The sequence below is a fragment of the Oncorhynchus mykiss genome, chromosome 32, assembly GCF_013265735.2.
Source record: "Oncorhynchus mykiss isolate Arlee chromosome 32, USDA_OmykA_1.1, whole genome shotgun sequence".
NCBI lineage: Eukaryota > Metazoa > Chordata > Actinopteri > Salmoniformes > Salmonidae > Oncorhynchus > Oncorhynchus mykiss.
The window spans coordinates 30,850,431-30,875,729 of record NC_050572.1 but is presented as its reverse complement, the minus strand read 5'-3'; the positions used below and the strand labels follow the sequence as shown (position 1 = coordinate 30,875,729).

The window sequence follows — 25,299 nt, the reverse complement described above, 5'->3', positions numbered from 1 at the left end:
AACTGTTTATCAACGATTAAACATAATGCAAGTTATTTATACTGCAACATTTTATGTTTATGCATTGTTTAAAGTAGCCTACTTAGGGTGAACAAATAGGTTTTTTCCCAGTAGTTACCCAGTAGAGTTGTAGTGTTTCGGGGATTTAGAGATATTTATTATTTTGAATGCTAGAAAGTAAACTAAATTATTTAATACATTGTATAGATCAATTATAAAACAAAGAAGGCGGTTTAAAAAAAAGTATATATATGTATATATATATATATGTATATATAATACGTGTCCCTCAGTTTTAAGTCATTGGTGTTACCGCCTTGAAAATCCCTCATTATGAATATATACAAGGACCTGGGGCATTCCGTCCAGTGGGAAACTGTTATCGGGGAAGGGTCTATATTACATGTATTGGATAATAACACCCTTTTAGTATGTCATACATTTGAGGATTCTGTTGATAATTTGGTTTGTCTAAATCCAAAGTGTCACATGATGTTATTCAAATTAAATGAAGGGAAAATACATTGTGAGCAAAACTATTAATCATATCACTTCAGTAAATGATTTCTAACAGGTTAATGACCTTAGATTTGAGAGTATGTGGCCTCCGTTTTAGAAACTCCTAATTTACCTAAATCGTGTCATTGGTGTTATCATCATTGGTGTTAGTACTCCTACTGGTGGCACAATGTCATCATAATGGTAAAAATATAAATTTAAATGTATTAAAGCTACCATAGTAGGTGTTTTAGAATGGGAAGATGTACCCAGACACATTTAAACAAATAAAACATTTATAAAAATGTAGTTTTTTCAAAAAAAAATGCCAGCTCAATTCAAGAATGACCCAGGTGTATAGCTTCAAACAGTTTTTCTATCAAGGATTTTGTAAGGGCATTATAAGGATTTATACATGCTTATAACAAGTTTTTTTTTAAAGTAATAATGCACCTGTTGGTTTTGAGTTAGTTTTACAATTGTGAGTTGTTGCACCCCTGTCATATCATTCATAATGAAAACTAAATGACACAGTGGTGTGCATACAGCCATTTAATTACAAGGTAAACTCCAAAAAAGAAATGGGTTAGAATGATAGTATAAGATTGATTAATGCTTATGTAACAAACTGAAGTTTCTATTTGCTGAGGCATAGCGAGCATGATAGAAAACCTTTTTACATGTTTTGATGATGTCATCATCATCTTATTCTTGACAAATTCCACAAGATAGTGATGGGAAGGAATGAAGCTATTGATATTGTATACACCTGGACAATTCTCCATTGATTGAGACTCAACTATCACTTGCTCTTGAGTGGTGGCGTGGTCTAAGGCACTGCATCTCAGTGCAAGAGGCGTCACTACAATCCCTGGTTCCCATAGAGCGGTGCACAATTGGCCTAGTGTCGTCCAGGTTTGGCCTGGGTAGGCCATCATTGTAAATAAGAATTTGTTCATAACTGACTTGCCTAGTTAAATAAAAGGTTAAATAAAAACTAATGTTAATATTTAGGGGGCATCCTAGCTTGACCGAATAACTAGGACTGCTCTCTCTCTCTCTCTCTCTCTCTCTCTCTCTCAACAAACTGTCTAAGAAGGGTATTTTGGGGGAACTTTCTCTCTCTCACACACACACCTGCAGAGTAGCTCTGTTCTATCCATTATGTCATAGACAATTATCCATCCAGATAATAAGGACACGAAAGAAATTCCTGTTCAGCATTAAGGCAAGATCCCCATAGCATTTTAAAGAATAGCAGTATAGGAAGGCTGAATTACAGGGTATAGGGCAGGCTATATAGGTCAAAGAAACCGGTCTGAAGGCATCTGATTGAGTTGCCAGCATGAGGCCTTCTTTATTAGAACCGTTTGAACAGGGGAAGAACGGTGTGGATGGAAGGTCGAGCTAATAAACTCAGACTAGAGCGCAAGGACAAAGCACTCCTGACTGAGGTTAAAGGTTCCCAACCTTTGCCACGTTCAACTAGCGTTCGGACAAATTTGAGAATCTGTTGCTTTGTTCTCCTGCCCAAATGGCGTCCCGTACTAGGAGATTTGAATTGCCGTCGCTCACTAAGAGACATGATTGAGAGGTGTAAACAGGGGCCCGTTGTCGGCATTATGATTTGAATCCGCTAACTTGAATGGTTATACATTTTTAATGATAACTATAGATTTCGAATGCCTAATTATTATTATGAAATTGCCTAATAAATGATTTTTGTATTTTACTTTATGGCAATTTGAATATATTACATTGAAATCATAACAATAGCATTAATAAAGCATTCATTATGTTTGCTTAATTGAAAATAATCAGCATGTTTTCATGTTTATAAGCACATTTATTTCAATTAGGTTGCACAGTGCCTTGCATGGTGTTTCCAAGCCCGTGATATTACGCGATGGAAAAAAGTGTTACAACTACAGATTTTAAAGAGTCCGTAACATAGAATATAGCTAGGCTACACAATAACCCAATAAGTTAACGCTGGTTTATTCAATATAGTCCATTTATAATTAATTCCGTTTCAAGTAAAAAAAAATTGTGTCAATGGTATTTTACAATCTCATAAGTTACCTATTTGTATCCAGGCTAATAGACTACTAACTTTTTTCTGTCAATGTTTCAAAACACAAATAACTTACCCATGTTGAAATCCTTATAAGCCTTTGTATCACTGTAAGCCTGACATTACCAATTGTTTAACTTTCTGTCCCTGTCCCAAGTTTCTCCGGACGCTTCTTTAATTCGATCTGTTTGATGTTAGTTCAATGCATTTGACTTGTGAAATCCCCCGCCAAAATACAAATGTAATTGATAGGAACCAAAGGGCTGTTATTGGAATGTAAATATCTACGGTAGCCTTTTGACCGTCCGCCTACTTGAGAATTGATTTATGGTGAAAATTACGAAATTCCATTCATTCCATTTGAAAACGTAGAAACGGACTAGGCCTATAGCCTATATTCTCCCCAAGAGACCTAGACTGGGTACCAGTCTTTTTAGAAAACATTCCACTCATTGTAGCCTACTCTGTCACACATACAGTACCAGTCAAAAGTTTGGACACACCTACCCATTCCAGGGTTTTTCATTATTTTCTACATTGTAGACTAATAGTGAGGACATCAAAACTATGAAATAACACATATGGAATCATGTAGTAACCAAAATGTGGTGAACAAATCAAAAAATATTTTATATTTGAGATTATTCAAAGAAGCCACCCTTTGTCTTTTTGACAGCTTTGCCACACCATTTGCTGGTGTATAAAATCGAGCACACAGCCATGCAATCTCCATAGACAAACATTGTCTGTAGAATAGCCTTACAGAATAGCTCAGTGACTTTAAAAGTGGTGCCTTCATAAGCATTAATCAGTCTTTTAATATCATTCTAACGTTAATGATAAATTAATGTTAAATTGATTAAACTACCATATTAGTTTATTTAGAATGGGAAGATGTACCCAAATACATTTAAATAAAACATTGAAAATATTTTTTTTCTAAAGTGCCATGCCAAATGTCACCTCAATTCAAGAATGACCCAGGAATATAGCTTCAAATAGTTTTTCTATCAAGGATTTTGTAAGGCATTATAAAGGATTATCCATGCTTATAACACGTTTTAAAAAAGTAATAATGCACCTGTTGGTTTTGCGTAAAGGGTCCCCCTACACACAAACGATTTTTAACATTGTCAGTTGTTGCACCCCTGTCATATCATTCATCATGAAAACTAAATGACACAGTGGGGTTCATACATTCATTATTTATAAAGGTACACTTTAAAAACTACAATATGCATTTAATGAATCTCAAATCGGCTAAATGAAGTGTATTACATTTGGTAAAATATTAGGTCAATTCCTCTGTGACTGTTACACAACTGGTAGGCCACTACAACTGTCACTTCTAATTTTCTTGCACTAATGACTATTTGATGAAGGAACAATTGTGAAACGCCCCGATTGTATGCCATTTTTACCCGTGGAAAGTGGCGACAGAATAGAGCTAATCGCCATTCTAAAGACGATGCTGCCATCATGTGGTGTTTTTTGTGTACTTCATATCCCCATGCTTTACTGATGCTGGGAGTTGAAACGTATAGGATTCTGCTTCCCCTTGCTGTCTCCTAAGTTGCACTACACATATTTAGAGTTGAATTGTTCTCTCTTTCAAAATCAAGAGTCAATGTTTATCTGTTGGTTGGGAAATTGCAATGTGTTGATCTGTAAAGGTATAATCTGAAATATTTACAGCATGTTCAATGGTAATGGCTTAAAAAATGAATTGTGACTGCTGAGGCCAAATACAGTAAAATGACAATTTACCTTGCTGGTAAAAAAAAGAAGAAGTGCAGCAGGGCTTTAATAACAGAGTTGTCAGTGCGTTAGTACAGTCCACATCACTAAGGATCTATCATGGTCCACACACACCAACACAGTCGTGAAGAGGACACAACACTCCTCAGGAGGCTGAAAAGATTGGGGGCCCTCAGATCCTCAAAAAGTTGCACCATTGAGAGTATCTTGACTGGCTGCATCACCGCTTGGTATGGCAACTGCTTGGCATCCATCCACAAGACGCTAGAGAGAGTAGTGCATAGAGCCCAGTACATCACTGGGACCGAGCTCCATCCAGGACCTCTATTCCAGGCGGTGTCAGAGAAAGGCTCTAACTCCATAACTTTAACATTGTCAAAGACTCCAGCCACTCAAGTCCTAGACTTTACCGCACGGCAAATGGTACCGAAGTCCGGAACCAACAGGACCCTGAACAGTTTCTACCCCCAAGCCATAGTTAGTTAAATCGTTAACCAAATAGCTACCCAGACTATCTGCATTGACCCTTTTTGCACTAACTTTGTCTCATCACATACGCTGCTGCTACTGTGTGTTATCTGTCACTTTATTCCTAGTTACATGTACATACAGTATCTACCTCAATTACCTCGTGAACCCTGCACATCGACTCGGTACTTGTACCCTTTGTACATAGCCAAGTTATCATGACTTATTATGCGTCTATTATTACGTGTTTTCCTTTTCTTTACTGCTCTATTTTCTTTCTCTCTGCATTGTTGGGAAGGGCCCCTAAGTAAGCATTTCACTGTTAGTCCACACCTGTTGTCTACGAAACGTGACAGATAAAAAGGGATTGGAGTATTATCCCAATACCTACAGTCTACATCCTATAGTATCTTAACTACTGTATTACAGTATTCTGTCATGTCATCTATGTCGTTAGCAGTGAAGCTGGTGGAAGGAGCTATAGGACGGGCTGGGATGGAATAAATTCATGTGATTTCCATATGTTTGTGTTTGATACCGTTACATTTATCCCATTCCAGCCATTACAATGAGCCAGTCCTCCTATAGCTCTTCCCACCAGCTTCCACTGGTAGTTAGTAGTACTATCGAAAATTACGTTGAGCCCTGTAATTTTTAAGCCCCCATTACTGTTGCTCTCTTTTCCTCTGTCTGCCTGATTTGTCTATATGCATGTCACTCACTCACACACACATCCCCATGTTAGCTAGAGATTGAGCAGGTGTGCGGGTGGCCGCTTTGGTTGGTTTTGTCGCCATGGTGACGGCGTGTTGCCAGGCAGCAAGCGATGGCCCTCGGGAGCAGCGGGTCACTGCACACTAAGGGCTCTCCGCCCACATACACACCTCTCAGCTGTACCACACACACACACACACACACACACACACACACACACACACACACACACACACACACACACACACACACACACACACACACACACACACACACACACACACACCTCAGAGGAGAGAGGGAAAGAGGCAACAAGGCAGGAATGTTTTAAGAATAAACACTGGACTATTTTGGAGTGAACAGCGATGAGTCCAGATCTGAATCCCGTCAAAAACCTGTCGAGACCTGAGAACAGCAGTTGGTGGAAGGCACCATTCAAACATTGATGAATTGGAGTAGTTTGCAGCTGAAGCTACTGGGTGCCAATAATTTGGGCCATGCCATTTGATTTAATGTTTTTAATTAACATTATAAATGTAATTTTTCATGAACAAAATTGGTTCTGTAATGTTGACAATCCAATACCAAGTGTGGAGACCAATGAGTTATTTAAATTTTAACTTATTTTTGAAGAACTAGGGAATTATTTCAGAAGTTCAAGGGTGCAATATCTGTCTGCAACTGTATGTTTGATAGAAACAAATGGTGACTTGATGTGAAATGTAAAAGGTAAAGAGCCAGTCGATGCTTTTCAACACATTGAGACATTCATTCTCTAGCTTTTTCACAGATCAAATCACAGATTGTGTTTACATGATGATATGATGTTCCCAGTCATAAAACCAATAGATATTACAGGGAATTTGAAACAAATAATCCATTCTACATGTTACATAATGTTTATAGAAGCATTTAAGGGCAATCCATCACCCCACCCTGCATTATCTGGGAATTGAGCTAATATTCCTGAACTCCATTACGCTAAAACAAGATAAGATGTCATCACTATTAAATCCATTGATTCATCAATTCAGTCATGGAGTTGAATTTTCTGGTCACCCAATACAGTCATGATATCATTTTCCTGTAATAAGTGTACCAAATGTCCATGTTTATTATAAATGTGTAAAGACCTCTGTCCAATCTGGGGGTTACATGTTGACTGACGGGGACCAATCTGTTTGCAATGTATTTCCCCTGTAGTCTACCTAAGCTTCTTACACAAAACATAAAACACATACTAAAATATTCTCCCCTCACCCCAGACTTTTTTTTCTCTCTTTCCCCCTCACTCACTCACACACATGGTTCCATTGTATTTTCATGACATGTTTTACTAGGTTATTGTTGATGATTAACAAAAGGCTACGGTCATAAACCAATTCATGGTTCGTAAAGATGGCAATTTGTCTTTCCAAGATCCTCCATCCTGACAGAAGTTGATTTTCTAATGCTTCATAAAACCTCAAAATACACACACTGTCATGTGTTCTCAAAAACCTGGTTAAACACCAACAAACAATTTGGTCTATAAAAGTTACAGACCCAAAGGGGTCTAAATTGTGCAGTAGTTTTTTTGTGTGGACGGGTCCATTTTCACTCTGAATTCACTACTTTTCCATCATACAACAAAAATTGTTTTCTTCTACTGAATTATTTATGACCTTCCTAAGCTGTAGTCTGATTTAGAAGTATGGAAATTCTTGTGGCGTCTTTGAGTCAGACATTCAAGGTGCTTCTTCTCTTGACATCACTGGAAGTGTCACAGATGGCGATCTGTGAAATCCACGGCTAAAAGCCTGACATGTTGCCCCTTGCGCAGGCTTCTTCAGACAGGTACAGACGCTTCAGAAGGGTGGTCACGTGTATCCGAGGCATGGGGCTAATTTGAGTGGTAAGGCTAACCTAAAAAATGATCCCAGTTTGATATGCTGCTTGTGTATTCATTCTCATATCAGCTAAAAATAGAAAAACATCATATTTTGGTCACGGAGACAAATGCACATGGCTAGCTGGCTGCAGCAGGTTCTGCCATTTCACAATAGCTTGGAATCCCCAGTTATTACGTTTAAACAAAATACCTTTTTGCGTATATTGTTGTTGTTTGGTTTACTGTTTGAACAGTCACTAAGATTATATTTGGTTATCAATGCAAAATAGGCTACTTTGATGAATAGCCTATAGATAAGATCAAGGAACCAAGCCACAACACTATCCCCAAGGCTACCACAATTTTCAGCTAGTACAAAAGTATTTCTTCGATGAGGTTTAACGGCGGTTGGCATCCAATAAATGTTGCATTACCTCCATCTACTAGGCTGAAGTAAAACTCCTTTATACTTTGCTTAAATAAAAAAATAAAAAAAATACCCTACACTTACTAAAAACTCATCACGCTACTCCACTATTAAATCCATCTAGTCCTACCTCAGGCCAACAGCCTGAAAGGAATGTAAACCACCACTCAATACACCCTGTAACTCTTCTGACATCAAGTCTTGCACACCCAAATACCTCTCTGCAGCTGCCACCACAACCTCAATTTTCTGCAACCTACCTTCCATCCCTACAGTACAGCTGATAACCATTGCTATAAATGCTAAAAATCCAATCTTACTGATGCATATACAGTGCCTTGTGAAAGTATTCGGCCCCCTTGAACTTTGCGCCCTTTTGCCACATTTCAGGCTTCAAACATAAAGATATAAAACTGTATTTTTTTGTGAAGAATCAACAACAAGTGGGACACAATCATGAAGTGGAACGACATTTATTGGATATTTCAAACTTTTTTAACAAATCAAAAACTGAAAGATTGGGCGTGCAAAATTATTCAGCCCCTTTAAGTTAATACTTTGTAGCGCCACCTTTTGCTGCGATTACAGCTGTAAGTCGCTTGGGGTATGTCTCTATCAGTTTTGCACATCGAGGGACTGAAATCTTTTCCCATTCCTCCTTGCAAAACAGCTCGAGCTCAGTGAGGTTGGATGGAGAGCATTTGTGAACAGCAGTTTTCAGTTCTTTCCACAGATTCTCGATTGGATTCAGGTCTGGACTTTGACTTGGCCATTCTAACACCTGGATATGTTTATTTCTGAACCATTCCATTGTAGATTTTGCTTTATCTTTTGGATCATTGTCTTGTTGGAAGACAAATCTCCGTCCCAGTCTCAGGTCTTTTGCAGACTCCATCAGGTCATTCTTCCAGAATGGTCCTGTATTTGGCTCCATCCATCTTCCCATCAATTTGAATCATCTTCCCTGTCCCTGCTGAAGAAAAGCAGGCCCAAACCATGATGCTGCCACCACCATGTTTGACAGTGGGGATGGTGTGTTCAGGGTGATGAGCTGTGTTGCTTTTACGCCAAACATAACGTTTTGCATTGTTGCCAAAAAGTTAAATTTTGGTTTCATCTGACCAGAGCACCTTCTTCCACATGTTTGGTGTGTCTCCCAGGTGGCTTGTGGCAAACTTTAAACGACACTTTTTATGGATATCTTTAAGAAATGGCTTTCTTCTTGCCACTCTTCCATAAAGGCCAGATTTGTGCAGTATACGACTGATTGTTGTCCTATGGACAGAGTCTCCCACCTCAGCTGTAGATCTCTGCAGTTCATCCAGAGTGATCATGGGCCTCTTGGCTGCATCTCTGATCAGTCTTCTCCTTGTATGAGATGAAAGTTTAGAGGGACGGCCAGGTCTTGGTAGATTTGCAGTGGTCTGATACTCCTTCCATTTCAATATTATCGCTTGCACAGTGCTCCTTGGGATGTTTAAAGCTTGGGAAATCTTTTTGTATCCAAATCCGGCTTTAAACTTCTTCACAACAGTATCTCGGACCTGCCTGGTGTGCTCCTTGTTCTTCATGATGCTCTCTGCGCTTTTAACGGACCTCTGAGACTATCACAGTGCAGGTGCATTTATACGGAGACTTGATTACACACAGGTGGATTGCATTTATCATCATTAGTTATTTAGGTCAACATTGGATCATTCAGAGATCCTCACTGAACTTCTGGAGAGAGTTTGCTGCACTGAAAGTAAAGGGGCTGAATAATTTTGCACGCCAAATTTTTCAGTTTTTGATTTGTTAAAAAAGTTTGAAATATCCAATAAATGTCGTTCCACTTCATGATTGTGTCCCACTTGTTGTTGATTCTTCACAAAAAAAATACAGTTTTATAACTTTATGTTTGAAGCCTGAAATGTGGCAAAAGGTCGCAAAGTTCAAGGGGGCCAAATACTTTCGCAAGTCACTGTATCACTTGTTGGCCTATCCCTATGTACTGGTACAGATCTAAACTCATCAAAAAAAGAAATGTCCCTTTTTCAGGACCCTGTCTTTTAAAGATAATTCGTAAAAATCCAAATAACTTCACAAATCTTCATTGTAAAGGGTTTGCAAGGGTTTGCATGTTTCCCATGCTTGTTCAATGAACCATAAACAATTAATGAACATGCACCTGTGGAACGGTCGTTAAGACACTAACAGCTTACAGACATTAGGCAATTAACGTCACAGTTATGAAAACTTAGGACACTAAAGAGGCCTTTCTACTGACTCTGAAAAACACCCAAAGAAAGATGCGCAGGGTCCCTGCTCATCTGCGTGAACGTGCCTTAGGCATGCTGCAAGGAGGCATGAGGACTGCATATGTGGCCAGGGCAATAAATTGCAATGTCCGTACTGTGAGACACCTAAGACAGAGCTACAGGAAGACAGGAGGAACAGTTGGTCGTCCTCGCAGTGGCAGACGACGTGTAACAACACCTGCACAGGATTGGTACATCCAAACATCACACCTGTGGGACAGGTACAGGATGGCAACAACAACTGCCTGAGTTACACCAGGAACGCACAATCCCTCCATCAGTGCTCAGACTGTCCGCAATAGGCTGTGAGAGGCTGGACTGAGGGCTTGTAGGCCTGATGTAAGGCTGGTCCTCACCAGACATCACCGGCAACAACGTCGCCTATGGGCACAAACCCACCGTCACTGGACCAGACAGGATTGGCAAAAAGCGCTCTTCACTGACAAGTCGCGGTTTTGTCTCACCAGGGGTGATGGTCAGATTCGCGTTTATCGTTGAAGGAATGAACTTTACACCTAGGACTGTACTCTGGAGTGGGATCGATTTGGAGGTGGAGGGTCCTACTTCGTAGCAAACGACGAGCATCACAAACCCTGGGAATCTTCCCCTTCAGTTGGTCAACTTTCACATTTACCGCTACCCCAGTAATCACTCCTTTTAATGGTGCCCTTTTCTTGAGAGCAAAACAATTCACATCTCGTCTCCATTCATTTAACACTGAGCGCCTGCTCCCTCTGACCAGCAGAAACACAAACAATTATCACAAGACCACTGCTGGTTACCCTCACCGATTCCACAGCACCCATCTCTGTTTTCACCCACCCTGAAACCACCTATGGATCAGCCAAAAAGCAAGGGTCCACTTTTTAAAAAATGTCACTCCTACTGTCACAGACTCATCTTTATCCTGACCATCGGTGCAAGCCTTGGGCTCCGAGAACTTCACCACAACTGCCCCCTCTGATAGTTCGCCCTCACACACTTCCATTTCTCCTCCTGTCTTCAGCTCATTCTGCTTAAACGTTTTACCATTCTCCTTTAACAAACCATCTCCCTTTTTTAACCGATTCAAGGTCACCCTCTTCCTCCCGCTCTCTCTTCAACCCCTTCTGCCTCTCATTTTCCCTGCATTCCTCCTCCGTTTTCCAAGTATACATCTACTTATGATAACACTGCAATTCTCCTGACATGCATCTTGTTCTTGCCCTCTCAAGGGACGCCATTTTCCCCAGCTACGGATCTTCGGTATGGGAGATGCTGACACTTCGATCACTCAAGCTCACCCAGTACAAAAGTACTTTGAATGCTGGAGCGTATAACAAGGAGATCCCCCTTTTGTGATGAAAAATGACAGTGCAACATTGGCCTACACTCTGAATCTTGTATCTCTCTAGAGCTTGCAGTAATGTCAGAGAGGAAGAGAGAGACCCAACTCAGTGGAAAATCTGTCTCCCTCCAGCAGGTGGTGCCCCCCCCCCCCTTCTGTTTCGCCCACCAAGCAAGGAGTTTGTCTGGAGATCAATGAGTGAAGAATTTGGATTACAAAAAAACGAATGGCTCATTTGCTACATGAAAGTTTACTAATCTTCTATTCGATTAAGTTATGCTTTGCTAAGTAGTTACAAGTGTACTGATAATTAGGACACGTGACATCCAGACAACAGAAAAAAAACTTTATATCGGAGTTGTCTCGAGATGGCTATGCATATTCATAGATTGAGGCTAGTGGTATAGCATCTCTCTCCATTGAATACATGCGGTTGACATCAACAACCGTCATCGAATATTAAAAATAGGATTACAATAATGAGATGCATCCACAAATCCAATGAAAGCATAGGCGGGAGCTAGATAGCCTGCCGTATCGCATTGTGGACAATGACTACAATTGTTAGGGCGGAGAGACATGTATCTTGTCAGTATATCCATAATCTTTGTTGTAACACAAGTTGGAGGAGAGCCTGACTGCGGACCAAACTAGAGGTCCACCTATTAATCGGAATGGCCGATTAATTAGGGCCGATTTCAAGTTTTCATAACAATCGGAAATCGAGCGCCGATTTTGCTGATTTTTTTATTTACTGTTATTATTTTTTTTATACCTTCATTTAACTAGGCAAGTCAGTTAAGAACACATTCTTATTTTCAATCACGGCCTAGGAACGAACGGTGGGTTAACTGCCTTGTTCAGGGGCAGAACGACAGATTTTCACCTTGTCCACTCCGGGGACCCAATTTTTCAACCTTACAGTTAACAAGTCCAACGCTCTAACCACCTGCCTCTCATTATACTCCACGAGGAGCCTGCCTGTTACGCGAATGCAGTAGAAGCCACGGTAAGTTGCTAGCTAGCATTAAACTTATTTTATAAAAAATCAATCAATCAATCATAATCACTAGTTATAACTACACATGGTTGATGCTTTTACTAGTTTATCTTGCGTGTCCTGCATTGCATAATCGAAGCAATGCTGGGGGATGATTTAACAAAAGCTCATTTGCGAAAAAAACATTTTTTTACATAGTTGAATGTGCTGACAACAAAATCACACAAAAATGATCAATGGAAATCAAATGTATCAACCCATGGAGGTCTGGATTTGGAGTCACACTCAAAATTAAAGTGGAAAACCACACTACAGGCTGATCCAACTTTGATGTAATGTCCTTAAAACAAGTTAAAATGAGGCTCAGTAGTGTGTGTGGCCTCCACGTGCCTGTATGACCTACCTACAACGCCTGGGCATGCTCCCGATGAGGTGGTGTATGGTCTCCTGAGGGATCTCCTCCCAGACCTGGACTAAAGCATCCGCCAACTCCTGGACAGTCTGTGGTGCAACGTGGCAGCGTTGGTGGATGGAGCGAGACATGATGTCCCAGATGTGCTCAATTGGATTCAGGTCTGGGGAACGGGCGGGCCAGTCCATAGCATCAATGCCTTCCTCTTGCAGGAACTGCTGACACACTCCAGCCACATGAGGTCTAGCATTGTCTTGCATTAGGAGGAACCCAGGGCCAACCGCACCAGCATATGGTCTTACAAGGGGTCTGAGGATCTCATCTCGTTACCTAATGGCAGTCAGGCTACCTCTGGCGAGCACATGGAGGGCTGTGCAGCCCCCCAAAGAAATGCCACCCCACACCATGACTGACCCACCGCCAAATCGGTCGCGCTGGAGGATGTTGCAGGCAGCAGAACGTTCTCCACGGCGTCTCCAGACTCTGTCACGTCTGTCATATGTGCTCAGTGTGAACATGCTTTCATCTGTGAAGTGGCCAGTGCCAGTGGCGAATTTGCCAATCTTGGTGTTCTCTGGCAAATGCCAAACGTCCTGCACGGTGTTGGGCTGTAAGCACAACCTCCACCTGTGGACGTCGGGCCCTCATACCACCCTCATGGGGTCTGTTTCTGTCCGTTTGAGCAGACACATGCACATTTGTGGCCTGCTGGAGGTCATTTTGCAGGGCTCTGGCAGTGCTCCTCCTGCTCCTCCTTGCACAAAGGCGGAGGTAGCGGTCCTGCTGCTGGGTTGTTGCCCTCCTACGGGCTCCTCCACGTCTCCTGATGTACTGGCCTGTCTCCTGGTAGCGCCTCCATGCTCTGGAGACTATGCTGACAGACACAGCCAACCTTCTTGCCACAGCTCGAATTGATGTGCCATCCTGGATGAGCTGCACTACCTGAGCCACTTGTGTGGGTTGTAGACTCCGTCTCATGCTACCACTAGAGTGAAAGCACCACCAGCATTCAAAAGTGACCAAAACATCAGCCAGGAAGCATAGGAACTAAGAAGTGGTCTGTGGTCACCACCTGCGGAACCACTCCTTTATTGGTGGTGTCTTGCTAATTGCCTATAATTTCCACCTGTTGTCTATTCCATTTGCACAATAGCATGTGAAATTTATTGTCAATCAGTGTTGCTTCCTAAGTGGACAGTTTGATTTCACAGAAGTGTGATTGACTTGGAGTTACATTGTGTTGTTTAAGTGTTCCCTTTATTTTTTTGAGCAGTGTATATATTTGTAAACCTGCATATTTAGCTAAAAGAAATCCAGGTAAACAGGCAAAATTAACCAGGTGAAATTGTGTCATTTCTCTTGCGTTCATTGCACGCAGAGTCAGGGTATTCACAACATTTTGGGTAGCCTGGCTCATTGCGAACTAATTTGCCAGAATTTTACATAATTATGACATAACATTTAAGGTTGTGCAATGTAACAAGAATATTTAGACTTAGGGATGCCACCCGTTAGATAAAATACCGAACAGTTCCGTATTTCACTGAAATAATAAACGTTTTGCTTCCGAAATGAAAGTTTACGGAGTTAACCCTATTAACGACCAAAGGGTCATATTTCTGTGTGTTATTATGTTATAATTAAGTCTGATTTGATAGAGCAGTCTGACTGAGCGATGGTAGGCAGCAGCAGGCTCGTAAGCATTCATTCAAACAGCACGTTCATGAGTTTTGCCAGCAGAGTTTGCCAGCAAGCACAGCACTGTTTATGACTTCAAGCCTATCAGCCTAATGGCTGGTGTAACCGATGTGAAATGGCTAGCTAGTTAGCTGGGTGTGCGCTAATAGCGTTTCAAACATCACTCGCTCTGAGACTTGGAGTAGTTATTTCCCTTGCTCTGCAAGGGCCATGGCTTTTGTGAAGCGATGGGTAACGCTGCTTCGAGTGTGGCTGTTGTCGATGTGTTCCTGGTTTGAGCCCAGATAGGGGTGAGGAGAGGGACGGAATCTATTCTGTTACACTGGCAATACCTTAGTGCCTATAAGAACATCCAATAGTCAAAGGTATATGAAATACAAATGGTATAGAGAGAAATATTCCTATAAATACGATATTAACTACAACCTAAAACCTCTTACCTTTTAATATTGAAGTCTCATGTTAAAAGGAACCACCAACTTTCATATTTTCTCATGTTCTAAGCAAGGAACTCAAACGTTAGCTTTTTTACATGGCACATATTGCACTTTTACTTCTCCAACACTTTGTTTTTGCATTAATTAAACCAAATTGAACATGTTTCATTATTTATTTGAGGATAAATAGATTTTTATTTATGTATTAAGTTAAAATAAGTGTTCATTCAGTATTGTTGTAATTTGTAATTGTCATTATTACAAATAAATAAATAGAAAATTGTCCAATTAATCGGTATCGGTTTTTTTGGTCCTCCAATAATCGGTATCAGCGTTGAAAAATCATAATCGGTTGACCTCTAGTCCAAACACTTAAAAGACACCCTCATCCACTTACCCATGCCTTATGCCCTTGGGGAATCCCTGTCGCCATCTTGGAGGGCGGTCCAAATAATTAACCAAGCAAGGGAAGTTTGCAGTTTAAGCCCCTCTGCCCTCGTTTTCAGTCGGCTTTTTCGAGTGTACAATTATGTTCACTCCGGGGCCTGAAACACCCCATAATTCAATTCGCAATGATTGCAGACTTTTCGTAGCGGATGTACAAAAACTTAAAAACAACATCAATGGAGAAGTCAACATACAAGTGTAAGTAAAAACGAATGCAAATAAGATATTTTGCTACAACGTAAAAAGTTAATATGTTATTGTTTGGTTATCTTTTGGAAATTGTGGAAATAAAACATTTCCCTTCTTCAGAATTTCCAGCTAGGCAGGCTAACGTTAGTTAGCTAATTAATTTGCTAGCTGTCATACAGTAGAAATATATTAATAATGATATATTTAATATAAGTAGACATGCACTTATAATTGAATGTAGGGCACCATATAAAGCACCCACAAGCTACCGGTGGCTGAAAACACAATCATCATGGGATGAACGAGTGACACATTTCCGGTGAAAGGTGTTTTTAAATATTTTTTTGAAAGGTGGTTAATTTAAAAATAATTTCTTCCTCCCTCGCCCCTTGTCCTGCAAGTGTATACTCGTCAGACGTCATGATATGCCATCAGAAGTGTCCACTTAATTTGAGGGCTGAGGGTGTCACGAATCCCGCCGAAGATGGTGCCTTTTCCTGTTCGGGCGGCGGTCGTCGCCGGCCTACTAGCTGCCATCGATTCCCTTTTTTGTTTCTGTTAGTTTGGTCTGATTGGTTACACCTGTTTTGAGTTTAGTTTTGTTTGTGGGCTATTTAAGGGCACTAGGCCCACCGGCTATTGTGCGGGCTTGTTTTCTGTTCATGGTGTTGGATTATTTGTGGATTCGATTTTTCCAGACAGTTTTGGTCCTGTTTGTTTGGACTGGTTATTTCATGCGCCCTTGTGTTTGGCATGTCCGTTTTCACTGTCTTTGGAATAAAGATCCACGTTCAGAACTAAACCTGCTCTCTGCGCCTGACTCCTCCACCCACTGCTCCTAGAAGCCTTAACAGAGGGGGTGTGTCTTAAGTTTTTGGACCATTGCCCCTGTCTCTCATCAGAGATGTTATTTATTTTGGGAGATTGCAAAATATGACCTTTTCATTCAAGACAGAATAAATATATTGTTTCAGCTGATAATAAAACATGTTTTGTTTAGTTACTTTTTCCTCAACTTGTTTCTCTAACTTTATAGGAAGTGAAGCTAGCTTGTACTGCAGAGCAGAGAGCAGGCTAGCTCAACCTAGTCTCAGAGCTTTTTGTATTATTCTGTATGTAAATCTGCGAGACTCCTTTTCGTATGCTATGTTACAAATTACCATTTGTACAAATCAGGATGAGATTCGAACTCGCAAATTTGTTTGTGTTTTTGCCTTAAGTAACCAACCATCTTATGTAACATATCATTGTAATTGAGTGCCCTGTTATATCTAGTCTATGAGACCAGGCTGGCTAGCTAGCTAAAGCTTGGCTAGGTTTAAGTTACCATTTTGGCTAGTCACCTCCACCTAATAATTAGCATAAAAAACAAACGTCATTACCATCACAATAAACTTAAACGGGAGGCAGCAGTCATATAATATAATTAGCTTAACAGGCAATGTGTATTGTTAACTTTACTATTGACATTTTTCTCACTTATAGGAATGGGTAATTATTATAATTTTTTAATAAATGTATTTTATTCATAATACAAAAATCAACTTACATTGCTACATCAAACATGTCTAACAAACCAAACACAGGTATTAACAATACTCAAACATACAAAAAATATAAATAAAAATAAAATACAAAAAAGAAACAATTTAAGTGCAATTTTATTCACTCTGAAAATATCTTATTCATGAAGATGTTATTATTTTTGTTATTCACTAGGGTTAGTGTATTAATAAGATCATTAAATTCAATCAGAAAAATTGGTAATTTTGGTATAGAATTTTGAATTTTTGTTTGTGTATAAAGTATTTGGCAACAAGAATAAAAAAATTAACAATAATTTCAGTGGTTATGTTATCATTGCAATAGTAACATATTATATATTTTATGTTCAAATTATAGGCACGGTTCATAATGGTAAATAAGTACTTTGTAAGGTTTTCCCAGAATTCGGACAAAAAATTTACATTCAAAGAACAAGTGAGACAGATTCTCACCTTTTTTTTCACAGAAAACGCAGATATCATCAATAGCCACAAATTTCTAAATCATAGAATTACATAGATATATCTTATGCAAAATGTTGAAGTGCACTTCCTTAACTTTGTTTGGTATACAGTATTTGTAAGGTCTTAAAATAAGCATGTTCCAGAAAAACTTTCCTCTCGGTGTAAGTTGGTTTTGTGAATGAAGAATTTGTCTAAAATATTTATTACAACAAGATTTCTCAAGTAATCCCACACCTTCCAATCTGAGTTCTGGATAAACTTTGTGATCATTCCCAAAATTAAGATGACTTTTCATAAGTGTGGAATGGGTAATTTTTTACAAGTTGCTAGCTATCCCATAATGACATCACTGAAAACCATACATTTTCAACTTCTTCTGTGGTTTGTTAACTTCCTGTTCTTCGATGGACTCTGGCTGGACTGAAGATGATGCAAAGTTTGAAAAAATGTCAAAGTATGCAGTGTTGGTCTCCCAACAGAGTCTTCCACTGCAAGGGGGTGCTGCTTTTCCATTCTGTTATGGACGTCCCCATTAAAATGCATGACATCCGGTACAATTCCGCAAATTTTCAACCCCATATTCATCATCTCCAGCACCAAACCAGTGTCTACCAGAGGAGGCTGGTGGGAGGGGTATAGGAGGACGGGCTCATTGTAATGGCTGGAACAGCGTCAATGTGGTTTCCAGATGTTTGACACCATTCCATATATTCCATTCCAGCCATCACAATGAGCCCATCCTCCTATAGCTCTTCCCACCAGCCACCACTGGTGTCTACATATGTGAAAACAGAGTGTTTCTATGATCTGTGGTTAAAAATATAAGAAGAAAGCTTGTGTGGCATCATAGGGTAGGATTAAAAAACAGTGATTTTCAAAACCTGCAACAAGTTTCTAGCCCAAGGGAGGGTATTTTCTTGCTCCCCACGTCATTGTGGAGCTCATTGTTTGAAAATCACTGTTTTTAAAATGTTTTAACTTTTGATGTCGTCGGCTATAACTTTTTTACCGTAATTTTAAAAAATTCTACTAAACTTAGAAATGTGCCGTTTTCAGATATGTTGACACTGGAGATATTGAAAATTAGGTTGAAAAGTGGGGGTGTTGGCCTTTAAGGTTACTACAAGTGTCACTCCGTTGATCTATGTGCATGTGTGTGTGTGAAGTGGGATTTTTGGAGCTCACTTAGGGGGCAATAGCAAAGTTTTTCATTTAATTTTGCCTTCTCTTGCTAGTATTAGCTAGCTGGCAGCCTAATTTGGATGCTGGCTTTAACCTGGCTAAAAACATAGCAAACTAGCTAGCCTTTTTAGCTTCCCACATCTCCATGTGAAATAATCATTCCTATATCAGCTAAAAATATAATACCATCATGTTTTGGTCATGGAGGGAAAAAAGCACATAGCTAGTTGGCTACAGAAGGTTCTACCATTTCACAATAACCTGGAATCACCAGTTATTACTTTTAAACAAAATACCTTTTTTGGTATATTCTTGTTGTTTGGTTTACTGTTTGAAAAGTCACAGATAATATTTGGTTGTTTATCAATGCAAAATAGGTTACTTTGATGAATAGCCAATAGATTAGATCAGGGAACCAAGCAACAACGTTACCTGCATCGCGCGTCTCAATTTTCAGGTTTTTCAAAAGTATGTCGAATATTACAAGGAGCCGCCCCTTTTGTGACGGAAAACAACATTGCAACACTGCGCTATGCTCGGTACGGTCAGTCTCCATAGTGTGTGAATTTAACTTTTAAAGGAACAGACTGTAGTAGATGAAAGTCCATGAGTGAAGTCGGGGGAGGTGCATCTGCGACAGCTGAAAGTCGGACACAAATGTGTTTTTTTCAACAGCAAGGCTAAAATCAACATGGCAGAGTTGCCATGTTTGTAAAACTTTTTCTTTATAATGCCGAAATAAACATCTCCAACACTCATATCATACACATACCTGAAATCATGTGTGTACATTGGAGCCTACAATCAATTAACAGTGAGAGAGCCACAAATATCACACTTATTTGTAGGCTATATGTATATCCACGGTACACATACATCCAGGCAAATTAGTTCCTGTTTCAGTCATGTCTTTGGCCAGTTTGCATGGGTCAAACAAAAACACCCTAATGCAGACATTATACAACCGGTGTGTCTAATCCTGAATGCTGATTGGTTAAAAGCACATTCCAGCCTGTGTCTTTTCCACAAATTACCACCAGCAAAATCTATGATGTTAAAATGCCTATTTACTTACTGCAGCTATCACCTACATTGTGAGAGGCTCTATATAAGTGATAATGATAATATATTGGCATGGGTGTTGTTAGGCCTAAGACACATTTGAGACAGAGAAATACTGCAGGATTAAGGTTGTGAAGAGCAACTGCAGAAATGTTGGGAGATTCCCAATTGCATACTCCTCATGACCTCGCTCCTCTCCTCCTTCTTAAGGGGGGCGGGACCTCTGGCTTTCTCATCCAATGGGTTGGAGGCAAGGAGAGAGGACTCAAGGATTATGCAACTGAGAATCTTCATGACCTTTGATCACATGGTTGTTGTAAAGTTCATGCAGTTGACATGTACGCACAAGTCGGACAATTTTTATCCCCAGAATGCAACACATTTTGAAAGGTGGTGATGACTTGACAAAAGTGACCCGCTTGAACACACCCACACTGTAGGTCCTGAGTTCAATAAGGGGGAAGGTAGGCTACTCACTAAGCAATCAACCATTGTGACGTCCTTTACACAAGGTCTTTGGAAATTATGTTCTGTGCAATAACAATCGATTTAGGAGGTGAAAGCAATTGGTTAATCAAGATAATTAGAACACTACCTGCTGCCTAAATAATAGGCCTACACATGCCTATACTGTTGAAGTGGCACCCTCTTCTGATCATGGAGGAGACTTCACAGAGCTTTTTGTTTCTTACAGTGTCCACATATCCACTTTCTTTTGCTGTCAACTCAAAGACTAGGGGAGGATCTCAATTGCATACTCCTTGAGTCCTCTCTCCTGCCTCCTTTTCAAAATTCATTGGAGGAGAAGGTCAGAGGGGCGGGACCTCTGGCTTTCTCATCCAATGGGTTTTGAGAAGGAGAGAGGACATGTTGAGTATACAATTGAGATTCTCTCAACATTCTGTACGTATACAAATGTCCTAACTGTAAACCACATATGTGTAAAACAGCTAACGGGTCTTCTACATGAACACGAGGAGGTAGGCCATTCGACTATACACACAGTGACATTTTACCCACATGCAAAATCATGCAAAAGGTAAATACCGAAGCGGAGGGATACAAAAACCCTTGTAGAACATGGCCGTCATCCCGTCTCCTTCATGCCCTTCCTATTTACAGTAATTTATACTGTGATTGGCTTTGATGCTGGAGTGTCAGCTTTCTATTGGCTTCTTACAAGTCACTCATGAACGGTGTCAATGACGTAGGTTATGCACTAGGTACATTGTATCGTTTGGCTGAACGGAATAGTTACATTTTACGGAGAAGGGGAGAGTGGATTTATTTAAATTGAGACGTCGATCATGATTATAGCGCATCGTCTTTTCATTATACCTCTATTTTAAACCAATCCTCTAGCTTTTCACACGATTGTGGATGTAATATTTCAGGGTAAGTGGAATTATACATTTGCTTCCTGCGTTTTCGTTTTTTTCCCTCGTAAGAACAAGAGTGCTTGTATTGTTTTAATCAAACCGTTCTAGACAAGAGGGTAGCCTAATAGGCTGATTTGTATTGACAACATTATTCACCCCTAAATGGTTTTAACAAATGTATTAATATAATTGGTGAGCTCAGTAGTCGCAGTCATGGCACTTGGTTGGGTTGTATTTTTTCGTAAGAGTTGAGGCTGGCAAGCAAGGTAGACTAATGGCTGTCGGTCGACTTCGCCAGAGATTGTGAAATGGCCTGAAAGAGCACCTTCGCTAGACGACATATGAACCCTCCATTATGGTGTGAACCGTGAAAGCTCTCGGTTTATAACGGTGGAGGTGCGCGCATGTTGACAACAGGGCCACAACAAAAACAATAGAGCTAGAGCGAGCTGTCACAGCGGATTTGTTGTCTGACTGTCAGTCTCTTGCCACGTTCAAAATAACTTGGAACTCGGGTTCTCCGACTTCAGTGCTTTTATGAAAACGGGGAAAAACGAGCTCCGACTGGGAAAATCGTTTTGAACGGTGCTCCAACTTGGAATTCCAGGTTGACAACTCGGGCATCTTTCTATAACATTAACTTTCCGACCTGAAGATCACTGACGTCATGATTTGACCTCGCCCCCTGGTGTTCCCAGTTGGCTTGAAAGCGCCATCAGAATGTCTGTCCGTCTTTGACCTGTCTGTCAGTCTGTGCCTACAGTAGTCTGGCTTGCTATTACAATTTTATTAGACAATTACTTTTAATTGAAAATAATAGGCTGCACACAGTAGACGATATATATCCCCTGGATTTTCATCTTCAATGTAGCTGTTAGTGACGAAATACTCAGGTAGGCTAGCTATCAAAGGCAAAAACACAGATGTCAGAGCACGCTGATAAAACTTTCAACCCTTTTTTTAATATTTGCATTTTATAATCACTATACTTCAAATCTCTCTCTGCATTTTAAAATCATTATACCTCTCAAATCTCTCTCTCTCATGTAATTATTGCACCTTGATGTACTGGCTTTGCATGTGATTATTAAAACAAACAACAAATCACCAATCTGTGATGCTGGGGTTTGGAGATCACGCTGCATTTGCACATAGGGGCCTACATATTTAGATTTGTGTACCTTCACATTCACTTTACATTTACACTTGAATGGGAAACCTATTGTATGAAGCTTCTTATGGTCTTTCAAAGTATTTTGAAGGTCTTGACCACTGTTCAAATATAACAGATGTTTTCTCATGTGGACAATTTGCTCAGATCTCTGTAGCCAAGTGAGCAGTGCCATAGAACAGAGGGTATGGATTCCCTAGCTGTTAGTCCACCTAAATACTGTACTTATCCTTTAGCTTATGCATAACCTCTTGATGCATCAGCAGACATTAATATTAGATTCCGGGCCTTGAATTAGATTCGTAGTGGAACGTTAATCATTTTAATGTCATGTGACCTGGACATTGGCAGCTATGTTGTGTGGAGGGTCCCAAGGGATCCGGTTCTTAGTCTGATTCTAATGCTGCTGCTCGGGTAGAAGTAGGCCAGACACAGCCTTGTGCTTTGGGGCCAGTCTGAAGGACACAATCATGTAGACTCAGATAGTCATTTTATCAATGTTTGAAAATGTACTCGTATAACCCAAGTGATTGTAAGCCTTACTTACAGTATGGCACAGTTTGTTACACAAAACATCACCCAGACTTAATCCAACTTTTGATTTTGTTGAATTCATGGGAAATATATATTTGTACTCCATTGTTATATATATATATATATATAACAATGGAGTACAAATTCAAGCTGTTATCAGAAACCAATGAATTTCCAACCTTCTGAACACATTGTCACAAGCCATTCTAAGAGACAATTTATGCTTGATCAAAAAATATGGTCGGAGGCGCGGGAAGGATGGTGTGATACAATTGTGGAACCTCCGGGGGGTTGCAGTGGCCAATTGGATCTCCTTGCTGCACGCCTCTCAAATTTTGTAACAATTCTGAGGGCTCCGTATAGCTCTGCATTGACATGATTTGTTGACGGTAGGCGAGGGTGGGAGGTCCTGTATAAACACAAACTTACTTACTTGACAATTTCCTTCACAACAGTTCTGCGCTGCTCGGTGATGCACAAGAAGTATGAATGCCCTGGCACCCCTACTGTACTTCTCTCATCCCAGTATTTACGGTATTACCGGCTTAGTACACAAAGGGGTGCCAAATAACCCGCAAAAAAGCCTATTGGGTGTACCAGAATGCCCCCCCAAAAATTGCACAAGTTATAGAGAATTTCCATGTCGTTTGCTAGCTAAATATGCTAATGAGCCCAAAGGAAAATAAACAAATTGCAAAGACGGGCAATTCAGCTCATGAAGTTAAACAGGTAGGAACTATCGAATGTCATTTTTGGTGAGTTTGGACATTTACAAGCAAATGTGAACGAGAGACATTGTGTAAATGAACAAAACACGACAAAAAGCTAACACAATATGATGCGTTATCACCCTATTAATTCAGCCACTTAGCAAATTAAGTTAGGGGTCTTCTTAACTAGGCCTGGGTGGTATCCAGACTGGCATACTGAGATATTCAGTAATACTATCACTGCACACAAGGGGCGTGGTTTTCAAACCCAACTGACCCTGCTTAGCTGTTGAGATCAGACGAGACTGCAGAGCATTTAGCACATTTTATACAATTAACTTAGGAGTTATAAGATATCTAGCTGGCAAACATTTAGCTGTGAATTCCATACTGTAATTAGATCACCTGGCGCATGCTTCACAACAGTGGGTGACTCACAAGGCTCCGGTCTCTCGTCGTTGTGTGCTTGTAAGCGAACACTGCGTGACTGGGGACTACTGGTAAGCTTGATAATGAAAAATTGTGACCGGGTGAAATGAAGAACGCAGTGTTCTTTATCTCCTAACGTATTGCACAAGTTGACTGCAGGTATTTACGTATACAATTTTTCTTTTTGTAGTTACTTTTGAAAAAAATCTACAAAGAAATAGTTCAACGGTATTGAGAATCCATCCCATTGCTTTTTCCAAATACCCCAGTATATGGTATATACAGTGCATTCGGAAAGTATTCAGAACCCTGGACTTTTTCCACATTTTGTTACGTTACAGGATTATTCTAAAATTAATAAATTGTTTCCCCCCCCCCCCTCAATCTACACACAATACACCATAATGACAAAGCAAAAATAGTTTAGAAACTTTAGCACGTTTTGTAAAAACAAATCACATTTACATAATTATTCAGACCTTTTCCTCAGTTCTATGTTTAAGCACCTTTGGCAGCAATTACAGCCTTGAGTCTTCTTGGGTATGACACTACAAGCTTGTCACATCTGTATTTGGTTAGTTTCTTGCATTCTTCTATGCAGATCCTCAAGCTCTGCCAGGTTGGATGGGAAACGTTGCTGTAAAGTTATTTTCAGGTTTTCCAGAGATGTTCGATCAGGTTTAAGTCTGAGCTCTAGCTGGGCCACTCGAGGACATTGAGACTTGTTCCGAAGCCTCTCCTGCGTTGGTTGTGTGCTTAGGGTCATTGTCCTGTTGGAAGGTGAACCTTCGCCCTAGTCTGAGGTCCTGAGCGCTCTGGAGAAGGTTTTCATCAAGGATCTCTCTGTTCTTTTCTCCATTCATCCTTCCCTCGATCCTGACTAGTCTCCCAGTCCCTGATACTGGAAAAACATCCCCACAGCATGATGCTGTCACCACCATGCTTCATCGTAGGGATGGTGCCAGGTTTCTTCCAGACTTGGCATTCAGGCCAAAGAGTTCAATCTTAGTTTCATCAGACCAGAGAATATTTTTTTCTCATAGTCTGAGAGTCCTTTAGGTTTATTTTGGCAAACTCCAAGCTGGCTGTTGTGCCTTTTACTGAGGAGTGGCTTCCATCTGGCGACTCTACCATAAAGGCCTGATCGGTGGAGTGCTGCAGAGATGGTTGTCCTTCTGGAAGGTTCTCCCATCTCCACAGAGGAACT

At 40.3% G+C, this 25,299-nt stretch overlaps 1 protein-coding gene across 7 annotated transcripts in view; it reads left to right on the top strand.

Annotated features, from left to right (window-relative positions):
• Nucleotides 1-21,074: 21,074 nt before the first annotated feature.
• Nucleotides 21,075-25,299, top strand: part of LOC110488259 (myocyte-specific enhancer factor 2D homolog) — a 31,903-nt gene continuing 27,678 nt past the window's right edge. For all 7 annotated transcript variants that reach the window (XM_036971784.1, XM_036971780.1, XM_036971783.1 and 4 more), the window contains exon 1: nt 21,075-21,264. The gene's annotated coding sequence lies outside the window, so the exon portion shown is untranslated. The remainder of the gene's footprint in view (nt 21,265-25,299) is intronic.